Source organism: Rhinoderma darwinii, chromosome 2 (assembly GCF_050947455.1).
Source record: "Rhinoderma darwinii isolate aRhiDar2 chromosome 2, aRhiDar2.hap1, whole genome shotgun sequence".
In the NCBI taxonomy this organism is placed as follows: Eukaryota; Metazoa; Chordata; class Amphibia; order Anura; family Rhinodermatidae; genus Rhinoderma; species Rhinoderma darwinii.
The window spans coordinates 482684985-482707717 of record NC_134688.1 but is presented as its reverse complement, the minus strand read 5'-3'; positions in this window follow the sequence as shown (position 1 = coordinate 482707717).

Genomic DNA, 22733 nt, shown 5'->3' with positions numbered 1-22733 from the left:
ATTATCCTGCAGTGTGGCGGGGGGAATTATCCTGCAGTGTGGCAGGGGCATTATCCTGCAGTGTGGCGGCGGCATTATCCTGCAGTGTGGCGGGGGCATTATCCTGTAGCGTGGCGGGGGAATTCTCCTGCAGTGTGGCGGAGGCATTATCCTGCAGTGTGGCGGGGGCATTATCCTGCAGTGTGGCGGGGGCATTATCCTGCAGTGTGTTGGGGCATTATCCTGCAGTGTGGCGGGGTATTATCCTGCAGTGTGGTGGGGGAATTCTCCTGCAGTGTGGGTGGGGCATTATCCTGCAGTGTGACGGGGGCATTATCCTGCAGTGCGGCGGGGGCGTTATCCTGCAGTGTGACGGGGGCATTATCCTGCAGTGTGGCGGGGGCGTTATCCTGCAGTGTGGCGGGGGCATTATCCTGCAGGTGGCGGGGGCATTATCCTGCAATGTGGCGGGGGCATTATCCTGCAGTGTGGCGTGGCATTATCTTGCAGTGTGGCGGGGGCATTATCCTGCAGTGTCGTGGGAGCATTATCCTGCAGTGTGGCGGGGGCATTATCCTGCAGTGTGGCGGGGGAATTCTCCTGCAGTGTGGCGGGGGCAAAATCCTGCAGTGTAGCGGGGGCATTATCCTGCAGTGTGGCGGGGGCATTATCCTGCAGTGTGGCGGGGCATTATCCTGCAGTGTAGCAGGGGCATTATCCTGCAGTGTGGCGGGGCATTATCCTGCAGTGTGGCGGGGGCATTATCCTGCAGTGTGGCGGGGGGAATTCTCCTGCAGTGTGGCAGGGGCAAAATCCTGCAGTGTAGCGGGGGCATTATCCTACAGTGTGGCGGGGGCATTATCCTGCAGTGTGGCGGGGCATTATCCTGCAGTGTGGCGGGGGCATTATCCTGCAGTGTCGTGGGAGCATTATCCTGCAGTGTGGCGGGGCATTATCCTGCAGTGTGGCGGGGGCATTATCCTGCAGTGTGGCGGGGGAATTCTCCTGCAGTGTGGTGGGGGCAAAATCCTGCAGTGTGGCGGGGGCATTATCCTGCAGTGTGGGGGGGCATTATCCTGCTGACAGAGGGCATTATCCTGCAGTGTGGTGGGGGCATTATCCTACATTGTAGAGGGGGCATCATCCTGCAGTGTAGCGGAGGCGTTATCCTGCAGTGTGGCGGGGGCATTAACCTGCAGTGTGGCGGGGGCATTATCCTGCAGTGTAGCAGGGGCATTATCCAGCAGTGTGGCGGGGGCATTATCCTGCAGTGTGGCGGGGGCATTATCCTGCAGTGTAGCAGGGGCATTATCCTGCAGTGTGGCGGGGGCATTATCCTGCTGACAGAGCGCATTATCCTGCAGTGTAGCAAGGGGATTATTCTGCAGTGTGGCGGGCGCGCTATCCTGCAGTGTGGCGGGGGCATTATCCTGCAGTGCGGCGGGGGCGTTATTCTGCAGCGTGGCAGGGGCATTATCCTACAGTGTGGTGGGGGCATTATCCTGCAATGTGGTGGGGGCATTATCCTGCAGTGTTGCGGGGGCATTATCCTGCAGTGTGGCGGGGCATTATCCTGCAGTGGTGTGGCGGGGGCGTTATCCTGCATTGTGGCGGGGGCGTGATCCTGCAGTGTGGCGGGAGCATTATCCTGCAGTGTGTCGGGGGCATTATCCTGCAGTGTGGCGGGGGCATTATCCTGCAGTGTGGCGGGGGCATTATCCTGCAGTGTGGCGGGGACATTGTCCTGCAGTGTGGCGGGGGCATTATCCTGCAGTGTGGCGGGGGCGTTATCCTGCAGTGTGGCGGGGGCATTATCCTGCAGGTGGCGGGGGCATTATCCTGCAATGTGGCGGGGGCATTATCCTGCAGTGTGGCGTGGCATTATCTTGCAGTGTGGCGGGGGCATTATCCTGCAGTGTCGTGGGAGCATTATCCTGCAGTGTGGCGGGGGCATTATCCTGCAGTGTGGCGGGGGAATTCTCCTGCAGTGTGGCGGGGGCAAAATCCTGCAGTGTAGCGGGGGCATTATCCTGCAGTGTGGCGGGGGCATTATCCTGCAGTGTGGCGGGGCATTATCCTGCAGTGTGGCGGGGGCATTATCCTGCAGTGTCGTGGGAGCATTATCCTGCAGTGTGGCGGGGCATTATCCTGCAGTGTGGCGGGGGCATTATCCTGCAGTGTGGCGGGGGAATTCTCCTGCAGTGTGGCGGGGGCAAAATCCTGCAGTGTGGCGGGGGCATTATCCTGCAGTGTGGGGGGGGGCATTATTATGCTGACAGAGGGCATTATCCTGCAGTGTGGTGGGGGCATTATCCTACATTGTAGAGGGGGCATCATCCTGCAGTGTAGCGGAGGCGTTATCCTGAAGTGTGACGGGGCATTAACCTGCAGTGTCGCGGGCGCATTATCCTGCAGTGTGGCGGGGGCATTATCCTGCAGTGTGGCGGGGGCATTATCCTGCTGACAGAGCGCATTATCCTGCAGTGTAGCAAGGGGATTATTCTGCAGTGTGGCGGGGGCATTATCCTGCAGTGTGGAGGAGGCATTATCCTGCAGTGTGGCGGGGGCATTAACCTTCAGTGTGGCGGGGGCATTATCCTGCAGTGTGGTGGGGGCATTATCCTGCAGTGTGGCGGGGGCATTATCCTGCAGTGTGGCGGGGCATTATGCTGCAGTGTGACGGGGGCATTATCCTGCAGTGTGGCGGGGGCATTATCCTGCAGTGCGATGGGGCATTATCCTGCAGTGTGGTGGGGGCATTATCCTGCAGTGTTTGGGGGGCATTATCCTGCAGTGTGGTGGGGCATTATCATGCAGTGTGGTGGGGCATTATCCTGCAGGTGGCGGGGGCATTATCCTGCAGTGTGGCGGGGGCATTATCCTACAGTGTGGCGGGGCATTATCCTGCAGTGTGGCGGGGGCATTATCCTGCAGTGTCGTGGGAGCATTATCCTGCAGTGTGGCGGGGGCATTATGCGGCAGTGTGGCGCGGGCATTATCCTGCAGTGTGGCGGGGGAATTCTCCTGCAGTGTGGCGGGGGCAAAATCCTGCAGTGTAGCAGGGGCATTATCCTGCAGTGTGGGGGGGCATTATCCTGCTGACAGAGGGCATTATCCTGCAGTGTGGTGGGGGCATTATCCTGCAGTGTGGTGGGGGCATTATCCTACATTGTAGAGGGGGCATCATCCTGCAGTGTAGCGGAGGCGTTATCCTGCAGTGTGGCGGGGGCATTAACCTGCAGTGTGGCGGGGGCATTATCCTGCAGTGTGGCGGGGGCATTATCCTGCAGTGTGGCGGGGGCATTATCCTGCAGTGTGGCGGGGGCATTATCCTGCAGTGTGGCGGGGGCATTATCCTGCAGTGTAGCATGGGCATTATCCTGCAGTGTGGCGGCTGCATTATCCTGCTGACAGAGCGCATTATCCTGCAGTGTAGCAAGGGAATTATCCTGCAGTGTGGAGGAGGCATTATCCTGCAGTGTGGCGGGGGCATTAACCTGCAGTGTGGCGGGGGCATTATCCTGCAGTGTGGGGGGGCATTATCCTGCAGTGTGGAGGAGGCATTATCCTGCAGTGTGGCGGGGGCATTATCCTGCAGTGTGGCGGGGGCATTATCCTGCAGTGTGGCGGGGGCATTATCCTGCAGTGTGGCGGGGCATTATCCTGCAGTGTGGCGGGGCATTATCCTGCAGTGTGGAGGCATTATCCTGCAGTGTGGCGGGGGCATTATCCTGCAGTGTGGTGGGGGCATTATCCTGCAGGTGGCGGGGGCATTATCCTGCAGTGTGGCGGGGGCATTATCCTACAGTGTGGCGGGGCATTATCCTGCAGTGTGGCGGGGGCATTATCCTGCAGTGTCGTGGGAGCATTATCCTGCAGTGTGGCGGGGGCATTATGCGCCAGTGTGGCGGGGGCATTATCCTGCAGTGTGGCGGGGGAATTCTCCTGCAGTGTGGCGGGGGCAAAATCCTGCAGTGTAGCAGGGGCATTATCCTGCAGTGTGGGGGGGCATTATCCTGCTGACAGAGGGCATTATCCTGCAGTGTGGTGGGGGCATTATCCTGCAGTGTGGTGGGGGCATTATCCTACATTGTAGAGGGGGCATCATCATGCAGTGTAGCGAAGGCGTTATCCTGCAGTGTGGCGGGGGCATTAACCTGCAGTGTGGCGGGGGCATTATCCTGCAGTGTGGCGGGGGCATTATCCTGCAGTGTGGCGGGGGCATTATCCTGCAGTGTAGCAGAGGCATTATCCTGCAGTGTGGCGGGGGCATTAACCTGCAGTGTGGCGGGGGCATTATCCTGCAGTGTGGCGGGGGCATTATCCTGCAGTGTGGCGGGGGCATTATCCTGCAGTGTAGCAGGGGCATTATCCTGCAGTGTGGCGGCTGCATTATCCTGCTGACAGAGCGCATTATCCTGCAGTGTAGCAAGGGAATTATTCTGCAGTGTGGCGGGGGCATTATCCTGCAGTGTGGAGGAGGCATTATCCTGCAGTGTGGCGGGGGCATTAACCTGCAGTGTGGCAGGGGCATTATCCTGCAGTGTGGCGGGGGCATTATCCTGCATTGTGGAGGAGGCATTATCCTGCAGTGTGGCGGGGGCATTATCCTGTAGTGTGGCGGGGGCATTATCCTGCAGTGTGGCGGGGCATTATCCTGCAGTGTGGCGGGGCATTATCCTGCAGTGTGGAGGCATTATCCTGCAGTGTGGCGGGGGCATTAACCTGCAGTGTGGCGGGGGCATTATCCTGCAGTGTGACGGGGGCATTATCCTGCAGTGTGGAGGAGGCATTATCCTGCAGTGTGGCGGGGGCATTATCCTGCAGTGTGGCGGGGGCATTATCCTGCAGTGTGGCGGGGGCATTATCCTGCAGTGACGGGGGCATTATCCTGCAGTGTGGCGGGGGCATTATCCTGCAGTGTGGGGGGCATTATCCTGCAGTGTGACGGGGGAATTATCCTGCAGTGTGGCAGGGGCATTATCCTGCAGTGTGGTGGGGCATTATCCTGCAGTGTGGCGGGGGCATTATCCTGCAGTGTGACGGGGCATTATCCTGCAGTGTGACGGGGGGGCATTATCCTGCAGTGTGGCAGGGGTATTATCCTGCAGTGTGGCGGGGCATTATCCTGCAGTGTGGAGGGGGCATTATCTGGCAGTGTGTGTGGGCATTATTCTGCAGTGTGGGGGGCATTATCCTGCAGTGTGGGAGGCATTATCCTGCAGTGTGGCAGGGGCATTATCCTGCAGTGTGGCGGGGGCATTATCTTGCAGTGTGGAAGGGGCAATATCCCGCAGTGTGGCGGGGGCATTATCCTTCTGACAGAGGGCATTATCCTGCAGTGTGGCGGGGGCATTATTCTGAAGTGTGGTGGGGGCGTTGTCCTGCAGTGTAGCAGGAGCATTATCCTGCAGTGTGACGGGGGCATTATCCTGCTGACAGAGCAAATTATCCTGCAGTGCAGCAAGGGGATTATTCTGAAGTGTGGCGGGGGCGTTATCCTGCAGTGTGGCGGGGCATTATCCTGCAGTGTGGCGGGGGCGTTATCCTGCAGTGTGGCAGGGGCATTATCCTGCAGTGTGGCGGGGCATTATCCTGCAGTGTGGCGGGGCATTATCCTGCAGTGTGGCGGAGGCATTATCCTGCAGTGTGGGGGGGCATTATCCTGCAGTGTGGCGGGGGCATTATCCTGCTGACAGAGGGCATTATCCTGCAGTGTGGCGGGGGCATTATCCTGCAGTGTGGCGGGGGCGTTATCCTGCAGTGTAGCAGGAGCATTATCCTGCAGTGTGACGGGGGCATTATCCTGCTGACAGAGCAAATTATCCTGCAGTGCAGCAAGGGGATTATTCTGAAGTGTGGCGGGGGTGTTATCCTGCAGTGTGGCGGGGCATTATCCTGCAGTGTGGCAGGGGCGTTATCCTGCAGTGTGGCAGGGGCATTATCCTGCAGTGCGGTGGGGGCATTATCCTGCAGTGTGGCGGGGCATTGTCCTGCAGTGTGGCGGGGCATTATCCTGCAGTGTGGCGGGGGCATTATCCTGCAGTGTGGCGGGGGCATTATCCTGCAGCGTGACGGGGGATTATCCTGCAGTGTGACGGGGGGCATTATCCTGCAGTGTGGTGGGGGCATTATCCTGCAGTGTGGTGGGGCATTATCCTGCAGTGTGGTGGGGGCATTATACTGCAGTGTGGTAGGGGGCATTATCCTGCAGTGTGGCGGGGGCATTATCTTGCAGTGTGTGTGTGGGCATTATCCTGCAGTGTGGCGGGGGCATTATCTTGCAGTGTGTGTGGGCATTATCCTGCAGTGTGGGGGGCATTATCCTGCAGTGTGTGAGGCGTTATCCTGCAGTGTGGCGGGGGCATTATCCGGCAGTGTGGCGGGGGCATTATCCTGCAGTGTGGTGGGGGCATTATCCTGCAGTGTGACGGGGGCATTATCCTGCAGTGTGACGGGGGAATTATCCTGCAGTGTGGCAGGGGCATTATCCTGCAGTGTGGCGGGGCATTATCCTGCAGTGTGGCGGGGGCATTATCCTGCAGTGTGACGGGGGGCATTATCCTGCAGTGTGGCAGGGGTATTATCCTGCAGTGTGGAGGGGCATTATCCTGCAGTGTGGAGGGGGCATTATCTTGCAGTGTGTGTGTGGGCATTATCCTGCAGTGTGGGGGGCATTATCCTGCAGTGTGGGAGGCATTATCCTGCAGTGTGGCGGGGGCATTATCCTGCGGTGTGGCGGGGGCATTATCCTGCAGTGTGGAAGGGGCAATATCCCGCAGTGCGGCGGGGGCATTATCCTGCAGTGTGGGGGGCATTATCCTGCAGTGTGGCGGGGGCATTATCCTGCTGACAAAGGGCATTATCCTGCAGTGTGGCGGGGGCATTATTCTGAAGTGTGGTGGGGGCGTTGTCCTGCAGTGTGGGGGGCATTATCCTGCAGCGTGGCGGGGGCATTATCCTGCAGTGTGGCGGGGGGAATTATCCTGCAGTGTGGCAGGGGCATTATCCTGCAGTGTGGCGGCGGCATTATCCTGCAGTGTGGCGGGGGCATTATCCTGTAGCGTGGCGGGGGAATTCTCCTGCAGTGTGGCGGAGGCATTATCCTGCAGTGTGGCGGGGGCATTATCCTGCAGTGTGGCGGGGGCATTATCCTGCAGTGTGTTGGGGCATTATCCTGCAGTGTGGCGGGGTATTATCCTGTAGCGTGGCGGGGGAATTCTCCTGCAGTGTGGCGGAGGCATTATCCTGCAGTGTGACGGGGGCATTATCCTGCAGTGCGGCGGGGGGCGTTATCCTGCAGTGTGACGGGGGTATTATCCTGCAGTGTGACGGGGGCATTATCCTGCAGTGTGACGGGGGAATTATCCTGCAGTGTGGCAGGGGCATTATCCTGCAGTGTGGTGGGGCATTATCCTGCAGTGTGGCGGGGGCATTATCCTGCAGTGTGACGGGGCATTATCCTGCAGTGTGACGGGGGGCATTATCCTGCAGTGTGGCAGGGGTATTATCCTGCAGTGTGGAGGGGCATTATCCTGCAGTGTGGAGGGGGCATTATCTGGCAGTGTGTGTGTGGGCATTATCCTGCAGTGTGGGGGGCATTATCCTGCAGTGTGGGAGGCATTATCCTGCAGTGTGGCAGGGGCATTATCCTGCAGTGTGGCGGGGGCATTATCTTGCAGTGTGGAAGGGGCAATATCCCGCAGTGTGGCGGGGGCATTATCCTGCAGTGTGGGGGGCATTATCCTGCAGTGTGGCGGGGGCATTATCCTTCTGACAGAGGGCATTATCCTGCAGTGTGGCGGGGGCATTATTCTGAAGTGTGGTGGGGGCGTTGTCCTGCAGTGTAGTAGGAGCATTATCCTGCAGTGTGACGGGGGCATTATCCTGCTGACAGAGCAAATTATCCTGCAGTGCAGCAAGGGGATTATTCTGAAGTGTGGCGGGGGCGTTATCCTGCAGTGTGGCGGGGCATTATCCTGCAGTGTGGCGGGGGCGTTATCCTGCAGTGTGGCAGGGGCATTATCCTGCAGTGTGGCGGGGGCATTATCCTGCAGTGTGGCGGGGCATTATCCTGCAGTGTGGCGGGGCATTATCCTGCAGTGTGGCGGGGGCATTATCTTGCAGTGTGGAAGGGGCAATATCCCGCAGTGTGGCGGAGGCATTATCCTGCAGTGTGGGGGGGCATTATCCTGCAGTGTGGCGGGGGCATTATCCTGCTGACAGAGGGCATTATCCTGCAGTGTGGCGGGGGCATTATCCTGCAGTGTGGCGGGGGCGTTATCCTGCAGTGTAGCAGGAGCATTATCCTGCAGTGTGACGGGGGCATTATCCTGCTGACAGAGCAAATTATCCTGCAGTGCAGCAAGGGGATTATTCTGAAGTGTGGCGGGGGTGTTATCCTGCAGTGTGGCGGGGCATTATCCTGCAGTGTGGCAGGGGCGTTATCCTGCAGTGTGGCAGGGGCATTATCCTGCAGTGTGGCGGGGGCATTATCCTGCAGTGTGGCGGGGCATTGTCCTGCAGTGTGGTGGGGCATTATCCTGCAGTGTGGCGGGGGCATTATCCTGCAGCGTGGCGGGGGCATTATCCTGCAGCGTGACGGGGGATTATCCTGCAGTGTGACAGGGGGCATTATCCTGCAGTGTGGTGGGGGCATTATCCTGCAGTGTGGTGGGGGCGTTATCCTGCAGTGTGGCGGGGGCGTTATCCTGCAGTGTGGCGGGGGCGTTATCCTGCAGTGTAGCAGGAGCATTATCCTGCAGTGTGGCGGGGGCATTATCCTGCTGACAGAGGGCATTATCCTGCAGTGTGGCGGGGGCATTATCCTGCAGTGTGGCGGGGGCATTATCCTGCAGTGTAGCAGGAGCATTATCCTGCAGTGTGACGGGGGCATTATCCTGCTGACAGAGCAAATTATCCTGCAGTGCAGCAAGGGGATTATTCTGAAGTGTGGCGGGGGTGTTATCCTGCAGTGTGGCGGGGCATTATCCTGCAGTGTGGCAGGGGCGTTATCCTGCAGTGTGGCAGGGGCATTATCCTGCAGTGTGGCGGGGGCATTATCCTGCAGTGTGGCGGGGCATTGTCCTGCAGTGTGGCGGGGCATTATCCTGCAGTGTGGCGGGGGCATTATCCTGCAGTGTGGCGGGGGCATTATCCTGCAGCGTGACGGGGGATTATCCTGCAGTGTGACGGGGGGCATTATCCTGCAGTGTGGTGGGGGCATTATCCTGCAGTGTGGTGGGGCATTATCCTGCAGTGTGGCGGGGGCATTATCTTGCAGTGTGTGTGTGGGCATTATCCTGCAGTGTGGCGGGGGCATTATCTTGCAGTGTGAGTGGGCATTATCCTGCAGTGTGGGGGGCATTATCCTGCAGTGTGTGAGGCGTTATCCTGCAGTGTGGCGGGGGCATTATCCGGCAGTGTGGCGGGGGCATTATCCTGCAGTGTGGTGGGGGCATTATCCTGCAGTGTGACGGGGGCATTATCCTGCAGTGTGACGGAGGAATTATCCTGCAGTGTGGCAGGGGCATTATCCTGCAGTGTGGCGGGGCATTATCCTGCAGTGTGGCGGGGGCATTATCCTGCAGTGTGACGGGGGGCATTATCCTGCAGTGTGGCAGGGGTATTATCCTGCAGTGTGGAGGGGCATTATCCTGCAGTGTGGAGGGGGCATTATCTTGCAGTGTGTGTGTGGGCATTATCCTGCAGTGTGGGGGGCATTATCCTGCTGTGTGGGAGGCATTATCCTGCAGTGTGGCGGGGGCATTATCCTGCAGTGTGGAAGGGGCAATATCCCGCAGTGTGGCGGGGGCATTATCCTGCAGTGTGGGGGGCATTATCCTGCAGTGTGGCGGGGGCATTATCCTGCTGACAAAGGGCATTATCCTGCAGTGTGGCGGGGGCATTATTCTGAAGTGTGGTGGGGGCGTTGTCCTGCAGTGTGGGGGGCATTATTCTGCAGCGTGGCGGGGGCATTATCCTGCAGTGTGGCGGGGGGAATTATCCTGCAGTGTGGCAGGGGCATTATCCTGCAGTGTGGCGGCGGCATTATCCTGCAGTGTGGCGGGGGCATTATCCTGTAGCGTGGCGGGGGAATTCTCCTGCAGTGTGGCGGAGGCATTATCCTGCAGTGTGGCGGGGGCATTATCCTGCAGTGTGGCGGGGCATTATCCTGCAGTGTGGTGGGGCATTATCCTGCAGTGTGGCGGGGTATTATCCTGCAGTGTGGTGGGGGAATTCTCCTGCAGTGTGGGTGGGGCATTATCCTGCAGTGTGACGGGGGCATTATCCTGCAGTGCGGCGGGGGCGTTATCCTGCAGTGTGGCGGGGCATTATCCTGCAGTGTGGCGGAGGCATTATCCTGCAGTGTGGTGGGGGGCTTTGTCCTGCAGTGTGATGGGGGCATTATCCTGCAGTGTGACGGGGGCTATATCCCACAGTGTGGCAGGGGCATTATCCCGCAGTGTTGCAGGGGCAATATCCTGCAGTGTTTTCGGGGGCTTTATCCTGCAGTGTGGTGGGGGGCATTATCCTGCAGTGTGGCGGGGTATTATCCTGCAGTGTGGCGGGGGAATTCTCCTGCAGTGTGGCGGGGGCATTATCCTGCAGTGCGGCGTGGGCATTATCCTGCAGTGTGGCGGGGGCATTATCCTGCAGTGTGGCAGGGGCATTATCCTGCAGTGCGGCGGGGGCATTATCCTGCAGTGTTTTGCGGGGGCATTATCCTGCAGTGTGGCTGGGGCTTGATCCTGCAGTGTGGCGGGGGCATTATCCTGCAGTGTGGCGGGGGGTTTATCTTGCAGTGTGGCGGGGGGCATTAACCTGCTGACAGAGGGAATTATCCTGAAGTGTGGCGGGGGCATTATTCTGAAGTGTGGCAGGGGCATTATCCTGCAGTGTGGCGTGGGCATTATCCTGCAATGTGGCGGGGGCATTATCCTGCAGTGTGGCGTGGGCATTATCCTGCAGTGTGGCGTGGGCATTATCCTGCAGTGTGGCGGGGGCGTTATCCTGCAGTGTAGCAGGAGCATTATCCTGCAGTGTGGCGGGGGCATTATCCTGCTGACAGAGCGAATTATCCTGCAGTGCAGCAAGGGGATTATTCTGAAGTGTGGCGTGGGCGTTATCCTGCAGTGTGGCGGGGCGTTATCCTGCAGTGTGGCGGGGGCGTTATCCTGCAGTGTGGCGGGGGCATTATCCTGCAGTGTGGCGGGGCATTATCCTGCAGTGTGGCGGAGGCATTATCCTGCAGTGTGGTGGGGGCTTTGTCCTGCAGTGTGATGGGGGCATTATCCTGCAGTGTGACGGGGGCTATATTCCGCAGTGTGGCAGGGGCATTATCCCGCAGTGTGGCAGGGGCAATATCCTGCAGTGTTTTGCGGGGGCATTATCCTGCAGTGTGGTGGGGGCATTATCCTGCAGTGTGGCGGGGTATTATCCTGCAGTGTGGCGGGGGGATTCTCCTGCAGTGCGGCGGGGGCGTTATCCTGCAGTGTGGCGGGGGCATTATCCTGCTGACAGAGGGCATTATCCTGAAGTGTGGCGGAGGCATTATTCTGAAGTGTGGCAGGGGCATATCCTGCAGTGTGGTGGGGGCATTATCCTACATTGTAGAGGGGGCATCATCCTGCAGTGTAGCGGAGGCATTATCCTGCTTTGTGGCGGGGGGCATTATCCTGCAATATGGCGGGGGCATTATCCTGCAGTGTGGCGGGGGCATTATCCTGCAGTGTGGCTGGGGCGTTATCCTGCAGTGTAGCAGGAGCAATATCCTGCAGTGTGACGGGGGGCATTATCCTGCTGACAGAGCGAATTATCCTGCAGTGCAGCAAGGGGATTATTCTGAAGTGTGGCGGGGGCGTTATCCTGCAGTGTGGCAGGGCATTATCCTGCAGTGTGGCGGGGGCGTTATCCTGCAGTGTGACAGGGGCTTTATCCTGCAGTGTGGCGGGGGCATTATCCTGCAGTGTGGCGGGGGCGTTATCCAGCAGTGTGGCGAGGGAATTATCCTGCAGTGTGGCGGAGGAATTCTCCTGCAGTGTGGCGGGGGCATTATCCTGCAGTGTGGGGGGGGGCATTATCCTGCAGTGTAGCAGGGGCATTATCCTGCAGTGTGGGGGGGGGGGGCATTATCCTGCTGACAGAGGTCATTATCCTGAAGTGTGGCGGAGGCATTATTCTGAAGTGTGGCAGGGGCATTATCCTGCAGTGTGGTGGGGGCATTATCCTACATTGTAGAGGGGGCATCATCCTGCAGTGTAGCGGAGGCGTTATCCTGCTTTGTGGCGGGGGCATTATCCTGCAATATGGCGGGGGCATTATCCTGCAGTGTGGCGGGGGCATTATCCTGCAGTGTGGCTGGGGCGTTATCCTGCAGTGTAGCAGGAGCATTATCCTGCAGTGTGACGGGGGCATTATCCTGCTGACAGTGCGAATTATCCTGCAGTGCAGCAAGGGGATTATTCTGAAGTGTGGCGGGGGCGTTATCCTGCAGTGTGGCGGGGCATTATCCTGCAGTGTGGCGGGGGCATTATCCTGCAGTGTGGTGGGGCATTATCCTGCAGTGTGGCGGGGCATTATCCTGCAGTGTGGCGGGGGCATTAACCTGCAGTGTGGCGGGGGCATTATCCTGCAGTGTGACGGGGGATTATCCTGCAGTGTGACGGGGGGCATTATCCTGCAGTGTGGTGGGGGCATTATCCTGCAGTGTGGTGGGGCATTATCCTGCAGTGTGGTGGGGGCATTATCCTGCAGTGTAGTGGGGCATTATCCTGCAGTGTGGTGGGGGCATTATACTGCAGTGTGGTGGGGGCATTATCCTGCAGTGTGGCGGGGGCATTATCTTAAAGTGTGTGTGTGGGCATTATCCTGCAGTGTGGCGGGGGCATTATCTTGCAGTGTGTGTGTGGGCATTATCCTGCAGTGTGGGGGGCATTATCCTGCAGTGTGGGAGGCGTTATCCTGCAGTGTGGCGGGGGCATTATCCTGCAGTGTGGCGGGGGCATTATCCTGCAGTGTGGCGGGGGGCATTATCCTGCAGTGTGACGGGGGCATTATCCTGCAGTGTGACGGGGGAATTATCCTGCAGTGTGGCAGGGGCATTATCCTGCAGTGTGGCGGGGCATTATCCTGCAGTGTGGCGGGGGCATTATCCTGCAGTGTGGTGGGGGCATTATCCTGCAGTGTGGTGGGGGCATTATCCTGCAGTGTAGTGGGGCATTATCCTGCAGTGTGGCGGGGGCATTATCCTGCAGTGTGGGGGGGGCATTATCCTGCAGTGTAGCAGGGGCATTATCCTGCAGTGTGGGGGGGGGCATTATCCTGCTGACAGAGGTCATTATCCTGAAGTGTGGCGGAGGCATTATCCTGCAGTGTGGCGGGGGCATTATCCTGCAGTGTGGCGGGGGGCATTATCCTGCAGTGTGACGGGGGCATTATCCTGCAGTGTGACGGGGGAATTATCCTGCAGTGTGGCAGGGGCATTATCCTGCAGTGTGGCGGGGCATTATCCTGCAGTGTGGCGGGGGCATTATCCTGCAGTGTGACGGGGGGCATTATCCTGCAGTGTGGCAGGGGTATTATCCTGCAGTGTGGAGGGGCATTATCCTGCAGTGTGGAGGGGCATTATCTTGCAGTGTGTGTGTGGGCATTATCCTGCAGTGTGGGGGGCATTATCCTGCAGTGTGGGAGGCATTATCCTGCAGTGTGGCGGGGGCATTATCCTGCAGTGTGACGGGGGCTATATCCCGCAGTGTGGCAGGGGCATTATCCCGCAGTGTGGCAGGGGCAATATCCTGCAGTGTTTTGCGTGGACATTATCCTGCAGTGTGGTGGGGGCATTATCCTGCAGTGTGGCGGGGTATTATCCTGCAGTGTGGCGGGGGAATTCTCCTGCAGTGTGGCGGGGGCATTATCCTGCAGTGCGGCGTGGGCATTATCCTGCAGTGTGGCGGGGGCATTATCCTGCAGTGTGGCAGGGGCATTATCCTGCAGTGCGGCGGGGGCATTATCCTGCAGTGTGGCAGGGGCATTATCCTGCAGTGTTTTGCGGGGGCATTATCCTGCAGTGTGGCTGGGGCTTGATCCTGCAGTGTGGCGGGGGCATTATTCTGCAGTGTGGCGGGAGCTTTATCTTGCAGTGTGGCGGGGGGCATTAACCTGCTGACAGAGGGCATTATCCTGAAGTGTGGCGGGGGCATTATTCTGAAGTGTGGCAGGGGCATTATCCTGCAGTGTGGTGGGGGCATTATCCTACATTGTAGAGGGGGCATCATCCTGCAGTGTAGCGGAGGCTTTATCCTGCAGTGTGGCGGGGGCATTATCCTGCAATATGGCGGGGGCATTATCCTGCAGTGTGGCGGGGGCATTATCCTGCAGTGTGGCGGGGGAATTCTCCTGCAGTGTGGCGGGGGCATTATCTTGCAGTGTAGCAGGGGACCTTATTCTGAAATGTGGTGGGGGCATTATCCTGAAGTGTGGCAGGGGCATTATCCTGCAGTGTGGCGGGGGCATTATTCTACATTGTAGAGGGGGCATCATCCTGCCGTGTAGCGGAGGCGTTATCCTGCAGTGTGGCGGGGCATTATCCTGCAATATGGCGGAGGCATTATACTTTAGTGTGGCGGGGTAATTATCCTGCAGTGTGGCGGGGGCGTTATCCTGCAGTGTAGCAGGGGCATTATCCTGCAGTGTGGCGGGGGCATTATACTGCTGACAGAGTGAATTATCCTGCAGTGTAGCAAGGGGATTATTCTGAAGTGTGGCGGGGGCGTTATCCTGCAGTGTGGCGGGGGCGTTATCCTGCAGTGTGGCGGGGGCATTATCCTGCAGTGTGGCGGGGGCATTATCCTGCAGTGTGGCGGGGGCATTATCCTGCAGTGTGGCGGGGGCGTTATCCTGCAGTGTGGCGAGGGAATTATCCTGCAGTGTGGCGGAGGAATTCTCCTGCAGTGTGGCGGGGGCATTTTCCTGCAGTGTGGGGGGGGGGCATTATCCTGCAGTGTAGCAGGGGCATTATCCTGCAGTGTGGGGGGGGGGCATTATCCTGCAGTGTGGCAGGGGTATTATCCTGCAGTGTGGAGGGGCATTATCCTGCAGTGTGGAGGGGGCATTATCTTGCAGTGTGTGTGTGGGCATTATCCTGCAGTGTGGGGGGCATTATTCTGCAGTGTGGGAGGCATTATCCTGCAGTGTGGCGGGGGCATTATCCTGCAGTGTGGTGGGGGCATTATCCTGCAGTGTGGAAGGGGCAATATCCCGCAGTGTGGCGGGGGCATTATCCTGCAGTGTGGGGGGCATTATCCTGCAGTGTGGCGGGGGCATTATCCTGCTGACAGAGGGCATTATCCTGCAGTGTGGCGTGGGCATTATTCTGAAGTGTGGTGGGGGCGTTGTCCTGCAGTGTGGGGGGCATTATCCTGCAGCGTGGCGGGGGCATTATCCTGCAGTGTGGCGGGGGGAATTATCCTGCAGTGTGGCAGTGGCATTATCCTGCAGTGTGGCGGCGGCATTATCCTGCAGTGTGGCGGGGGCATTATCCTGCAGTGTGGGAGGCGTTATCCTGCAGTGTGGCTGGGGAATTATCCGGCAGTGTGGCGGGGGCATTATCCTGCAGTGTGGTGGGGGCATTATCCTGCAGTGTGGGGGGCATTATCCTGCAGTGTGGGAGGCGTTATCCTGCAGTGTGGCTGGGGCATTATCCGGCAGTGTGGCGGGGGCATTATCCTGCAGTGTGGCGGGGGCATTATCCTGCAGAGTAGCAGGGGCATTATCCTGCAGTGTGGCGGGTGCATTATCCTGCTGACAGAGGGCATTATCCTGCAGTGTGGCGGGGGCTTTATTCTGAAGTGTGGCGGGGGCTTTATTCTGAAGTGTGGCAGGGGCGTTATCCTGCAGTGTGCCGGGGGCATTATCCTGCAATGTGGGGGGGGGGGCATTATCCTGCAGTGTGGCGGGGGCATTCTCCTGCAGTGTGGCGGGGGAATTCTCCTGCAGTGTGGCGGGGGAATTGTCCTGCAGTACGGCGGGGGCATTGTCCTGAAGTGTGATGGGGGCATTATCCTGCAGTGTGGCGGGGGCATTATCCTGCAGTGTGGCGGGGGCTTTGTCCTGCAGTATGACGGGGGCATTATCCTGCAGTGTGACGGGGGCATTATACCGCAGTGTGGCGGGGCATTATCCTGCAGTGTGGCGGGGGCTTTATCTTGCAGTGTGGCGGGGGGAATTAACCTGCAGTGTGGTGGGGGCATTATCCTGCAGTGTGGGGGCATGATACTGTAGTGTAGCGGGGGCATTATCCTTCAGTGCGGTGGGGGCATTATCCTGCAGTGCGGCGGGGACATTATACTGCAGTGTGTCGGGGGCATTATTCTGCAGTGTGGGGGGAATTATCCTGCAGTATGGCGGGGGCATTATCCTGCAGTGTGGCGGGGGCATTATACTGCAGTGTGGCAGGGGCATTATCCTGCAGTGTGGCGGAGGCATTATCCTGCAGTGTGGCGGGGGCATTATCCTGCAGTGTGGCGGGGGCATTATCCTGCAGAGGGCATTATCCTGCAGTGTGGCGGGGCATTATTCTGAAGTGTGGCAGGGGCATTATCCTGCAGTGTGGCAGGGGCATTATCCCGCAGTGTGGCGGGGCATTATCCTGCAGTGTAGGGGGCATTATCCTGCAGTGTGGCGGGGGCATTATCCTGCAGTGTGGCGGGGGCGTTATCCTGCAGTGTGGCGGAGGCGTTATCCTGCAGTGTGGCTGGGGCGTTATCCTGCAGTGTGGCGGGGGCTTTATCCTGCAGTGTGGTGGGGGAGTTATCCTGCAGTGTGGCGGGGGCATCATCCTGCAGTGTGGCGGGGGCATCATCCTGCAGTGTGGCGGGGGCATTATCCTGTAGTGTGGCGGGGGCATTATTCTGCAGTGTTTTGCGGGGCATTATCCTGCAGTGTGGGAGGGCGTTATCCTGCAGTGTGGCGGGGACATTATCCTGCAGTGTGGCGGGGGCATTATCCTGCAGTGTGGCGGGGGCATTATCCTGCAGTGTAGCGGCGGCATTATCCTGCAGTTTGGTGGGAGCATTATCCTGCAGTGTGGTGGGGGCATTATCCTGCAAAGTGGCGGGGATGTTATCCTGCAGTGTGGCCGGGGGCGTGATCCTGCAGTGTAGCGGCGGCATTATCCTGCAGTTTGGTGGGAGCATTATCCTGCAGTGTGGTGGGGGCATTATCCTGCAAAGTGGCGGGGACGTTATCCTGCAGTGTGGCCGGGGCGTGATCCTGCAGTGTGGTGGGGGCAATATCCTGCAGGGTGGCAGGGATATTATCCCGCTGACAGCGGGCACTGCCATTAGGGAATACTGCTGCCATGAATGGGGGTCTGCAGCGATGTTTATGTCAGGGGTACATCCACATGAATGTCAGGACATAAGGTTTCCCAGCAGAACATTATCCAGATAATCACCCTGCCGGCGCCGGCTTGTCTTCTACCCATAATGCATCCTGGCAACATCTCTTCTCCAGGTCAGTGATGGAGCCGGCCGCCCACATGATGTAACACGTAATTCCTCAGACCAGGCGCCTTCTTCCATTGCTCATTCCCCAGTTCTAATGATCACGTGACCATCGTAGGGGTTGTCAGTGGTGGACAAGGGTAAGCATAGTTGCCAACATATTTTTTTTTTCAGGAACACTTCGGGTGGGGCATCTTTGGTGGGTGTGTCTTATGAGGCGTAGCTTAACAGGTGGGTGTGGCTAAAGGGGCGTGGCTTTCTTTCCAGAATTTCCGCATACAAATAAAAGAACAAAAATGTCGGCACTAGTTTGGCTGGCAGGTACTATGGTGTCTCTGGTTATCCGGTTGTTTACAGGCAGGTGATGTCTCACTTTATCACTAGGGCGAGGTGATATGTGCTGACCACTACTGGTAGCATAAAAAGCAGCAAAGATAGTGCCACACTCAGTGCCCTCTGTAGATAGTGCCACACATCCCGTTCCTGTAGATAGTGCCACAGTGCCCCCTTCCCTGTAGATGCTGCGACCCCCGCCCCCCCCCCCCCCCCCACTGCAATATAGAGCTATTATGGCTCCCTCTAGGAGGTGAATCCCCGGGCAGAGCGTTGACGATGTTCTGACTGGGGATTCCTATCCTAGAGGAACCCATGACATCACTGTCCATATATGGACAGTGACGTCGTCTGATGTTCCCTCTATGAGCAAAATCCCCGGCCACAGCATAGGCAATGCCCTGGCCAGGGATTTCCATCCTAGGTGGAGCCCGACTTCTCTGTCCATATATGGACAGTGACGTCGTCAGGGGTTCCGTGTATGAGCGTAATCCCCGGCCAGAAGGGAGTGGGATTCTGCTCCAGGAGGAGTGAATGGCAAAGCAGGAAGTGGATAGTTACCTGTTCTGCCATAGTATTCAATTGTATCTGCGTCCTGAGGACGCAGATACAATTGAAAGTGGCAGTTGTGGGAACAGTAATTTGCTGGGGCTGTCTCTGTAAATCTGGGACAGTCCTGGCAAATTCAAGACTGTTGGCAGCTATGGGTCAGCATGGGCGCTCCGACCGAACTGCAGCTATGCGGCTCCATATTCAGCAAGCTGCGATGCTCTGCGTGTTCTGACATCTTCCTATCAAAGGCAGCAGAAACTTTATCAGTAATTTGTGGTACAGTAGATCTACTGTGGGATCGGACCAGACGGGTTAGCCTCCCCTCACGCGCACATCCATGAGCCTTATGCGTCCATGGTCACCGGTCACTAGTTGTCCTTCCTTGGAGCACTTCTGGTTGGTACTAACACCCCTACAAGCCTGGGAACACCCCACAAGATCGGGAACACCCCAAAGGACTGGGAACATTCCACAAGACCATTAGCACCCCATAAGACTGGGAATACCCCACAAGACCGGGAATACCCCACAAGACCGGAGCACCCCACAAAACCGAGAATACCCCACAAGACCGGGAATACTCCACAAGACTGGGAACACCCCACAAGACCGGGAATACCCAACAAGATCGGGAACACCCCACAGGACCGGGAACATCCCACAAGACCAGGAGCACCCCACAAGACCGGGAATATCCCACAAGACCGGGAGCACCCCACAAGGCCGGGAATACCCCACAAGACTGGGAATACCCCACAAGATCAGGAAAACCCCATAAGACCGGGAACACCCCACAAGACCGGGAACACCCCACAGGACCGGGAATACCCCACAAGACCCGGAATACTCCACAAGACTGGGAACACCCCCACAAGACCGGGAACACCCCACAAGACCGGGAACACCCCACAAGACCGGGAATACCCCACAAGACCGGGAATACCCCACAAGATCGGGAACACCACACAGGACCGGGAACATCCCACAAGACCAGGAGCACCCCACAAGACCGGGAATACCCCACAAGACCGGGAGCACCCCACAAGACCGAGAATACCCCACAAGACTGGGAACACCCCACAAGACCGGGAATACCCCACAAGATCGGGAACACCCCACAGGACCGAGAGCATCCCACAAGACCAGAAGCACCCCACAAGACCGGGAATACCCCATAAGACCGGAAGCACACCACAAGACCGGGAATACCCCACAAGGCTGGGAATACCCCTCAAGACCAGGAAAACCCCATAAAACCGGGAACACCCCACAAGACCGGGAATACCCCACAAGACTGGGAATACCCCACAAGACCAGGAAAACCCCATAAGACCGGGAACACCCCACAAGACCGGGAACACCCCACAAGACCGGGAACACCCCACAAGACCGGGAATACCCCACAAGACTGGGAATACCCCACAAGACTGGGAATACCCCACAAGACCAGGAGCACCCCATAAGACCGGGAACACCCCACAAGACCGGGAATACCCCACAAGACTGGGAACACCCCACAAGACTGGGAACACCCCACAAGACCGGGAACACCCCACAAGACCGGGAACACCCCACAAGATCGGGAACACTCCACAGGACTGGGAACATCCCACAAGACCAGGAGCACCCCACAAGACTGGGAATTCCCCACAAGACCGGGAGCACCCCACAAGACCGGGAATACCCCACAAGACTGGGAATACCCCACAAGACCAGGAGCTCCCGATAAGACTGGGAGCACCCCACAGGACCGGGAATACCCCACAAGACTGGGAATACCCCACAAGACCGGGAGAACCCCACAAGATCGGGAATACCCCACAAGACTGGGAATACCCAAGACCAGGAAGACCCAGTCGGCTACACATCACAACTTGGTTCTTGTCACAGTCACTCAGAGTTTTACACTTTTCTATTTTTGCTGCTTCCAACATCAACTTCAAGGACGGACTGATCACTTGCTGCAGAATATCCCCCCCTAATTTATCCCCCCCCCCCTCCACAGTCAGGCACCATCGTAACCAGATCATCAGTGCTATTCACATCTCCTGTCACTGGTTTTAATGTAATGGTTGAAAGGTTTATAATAAATCCCATGATTATCATTAGTGACAATTCTTCTGTGGGAGCTTCTGGCTGCTCAGAATATAAGTAACAGGCACCGTCAGTGCGGTCACCGCGGGGAGGTGGCGTCTTCTGTGTCTGGTCTTTTCTCAGCCGCAGTGTTGGGAGTTTCCAGCAGGATCTCTGCAGTCCGAACTGGCTCCAGTAAGAGCTCATTCATCTGCACTGAGGACTGATGTTCTCTACAAGTAAGATGAGAACTCCGACACCTGCACAGACTAGAGCTCAGAACCCCCTCCTCACCATATCACTCAGAACCCCCTCCTCACCATATCACTCAGAACCCCCTCCTCACCATATCACTCAGAACCCCCTCCTCACCAGATCACTCAGAACCACATCCCCACCAGATCACTCAGAACCCCCTCCTCACATATCACTCATAAACCCCTCCCCACCAGATCACTCAGAACCACCTCCTCACTCAGAACTCCCTCCTCACCATATCACTCAGAACCCCCTCCTCACCATATCACTCAGAACCCCCTTCTCACCAGATCACTCAGAACCCCCTCCTCACCAGATCACTCAAAACCACCTCCTCACCAGAACACTCAGAACCCCCTTCTCACCAAATCACTCAGAATCCCCTCCTCACCAGATCACTCAGAACCCCCTCCTCACCATATCACACAGAACCCTCTCCTCAACAGATCCCTCAGAACCCTCTCCTCACCAGATCACCCAGAACCCCCTCCTCACCAGATCACTCGGAACCCCCTCCTCACCAGATCACTCCGAACCCCCTCCTCACCAGATCACTCATATCATTAAGAACCCCCTCCTCACCGTATCACTCAGAACCACCTCCTCACTAGATCACTCAGAACCCCCTCCTCACCAGATCACTCAATTCACCCTCCTCAACAGATCACTCAGAACCCCTCCTCACGAGATCACTCAGAACACTCTCCACACCATATCACACAGAACCCACTCCTCAACAGATCCCTCAGAACCCCCTCCTCACCAGATTTCCCAGAACCCCGTCCTCACCAGATCCTCCTCACCAGATCACTCGGAAACCCCTCCTCACCAGATCACTCGGAACTCCCTCCTCACCAGATCACTCGGAACTCCCTCCTCACCAGATCACTCAGAACCCCCTCCTCACCAGATCACTCAGAACCCCCTCCTCACCAGATCACTCAGAACCACCTCCTCACCAGATCACTCAGAACCCCCTCCTCACCAGATCACTCAGAACCCCCTCCTCACAGATCACTCAGAAACCCCTCCTCACCAGATCACTCAGAACCCCCTCCTCACCAGATCACTCAGAACCCCCTCCTCACCAGATCACTCAGAACCACCTCCTCACCAGATCACTCAGAACCCCCTCCTCAACAGATCACTCAGAACCCCCTCCTCACCGGATCACTGAGAACCATGATGCATCGCAATGAGGCACCAACTACAGTCCCCACCTGTCGAGAAATCTCTTAATGCTGGGGGGCGGGCAGGGGAAGGGACATGACAATCCCATTTCTGGCTCAGAGCAGAGGTTGTTTCACAAGTTGTCCCCCCTGCAGGTTGCATCTCCTCTGTAATGGTCGTCAGTTCAGCAGCTCCCTGTACCGCGGGGTCGGGCAGTCTCACTTGGCCCCTCCCTATCAGCAATGTATGGCTGCGCTCTGCTGCGTCACGGCTCCTCACAGTCACATTCTGTCTCCATGTTACTTGTCTCTTTTAGTCATTATACAAATCAGGGAACCCTCTAATCTTATTTCTGCACTCATATAATCATATGAGCTCTTTGTATTCTCTCTGTACATTGCTGGCCTCCTCTCTCTGTACATTGCTGGCCTCTTCTTTCTCTACATTGCTGGCCTCTTCTTACTCCACATCGCTGGCCTCTTCTTACTCCACATCGCTGGCCTCTTCTTTTTCTACATTGCTGGCCTCCTCTCTCTACATTGCTGGTCTCTTCTCTCTGTACATTGCTGGCCTCCTCTCTCTCTACATTGCTGGCCTCCTCTCTCTCTACATTGCTGGCCTCTTCTCTCTGTACATTGCTGGCCTCTTCTCTCTGTACATTGCTGGCCTCCTCTATCTACATTGCTGGCCTCTTCTCTCTCTACATTGCTGGTCTCCTCTTCCTCTACATTGCTGGTCTCCTCTTTCTCTACATTGCTGGCCTCTTCTCTCTGTAGATTGCTGGTCTCTTCTCTCTCTACATTGCTGGCCTCCCCTCTCTCTACATTGCTGGCCTCTTCTCTCTCTACATTGCTGGTCTCTTCT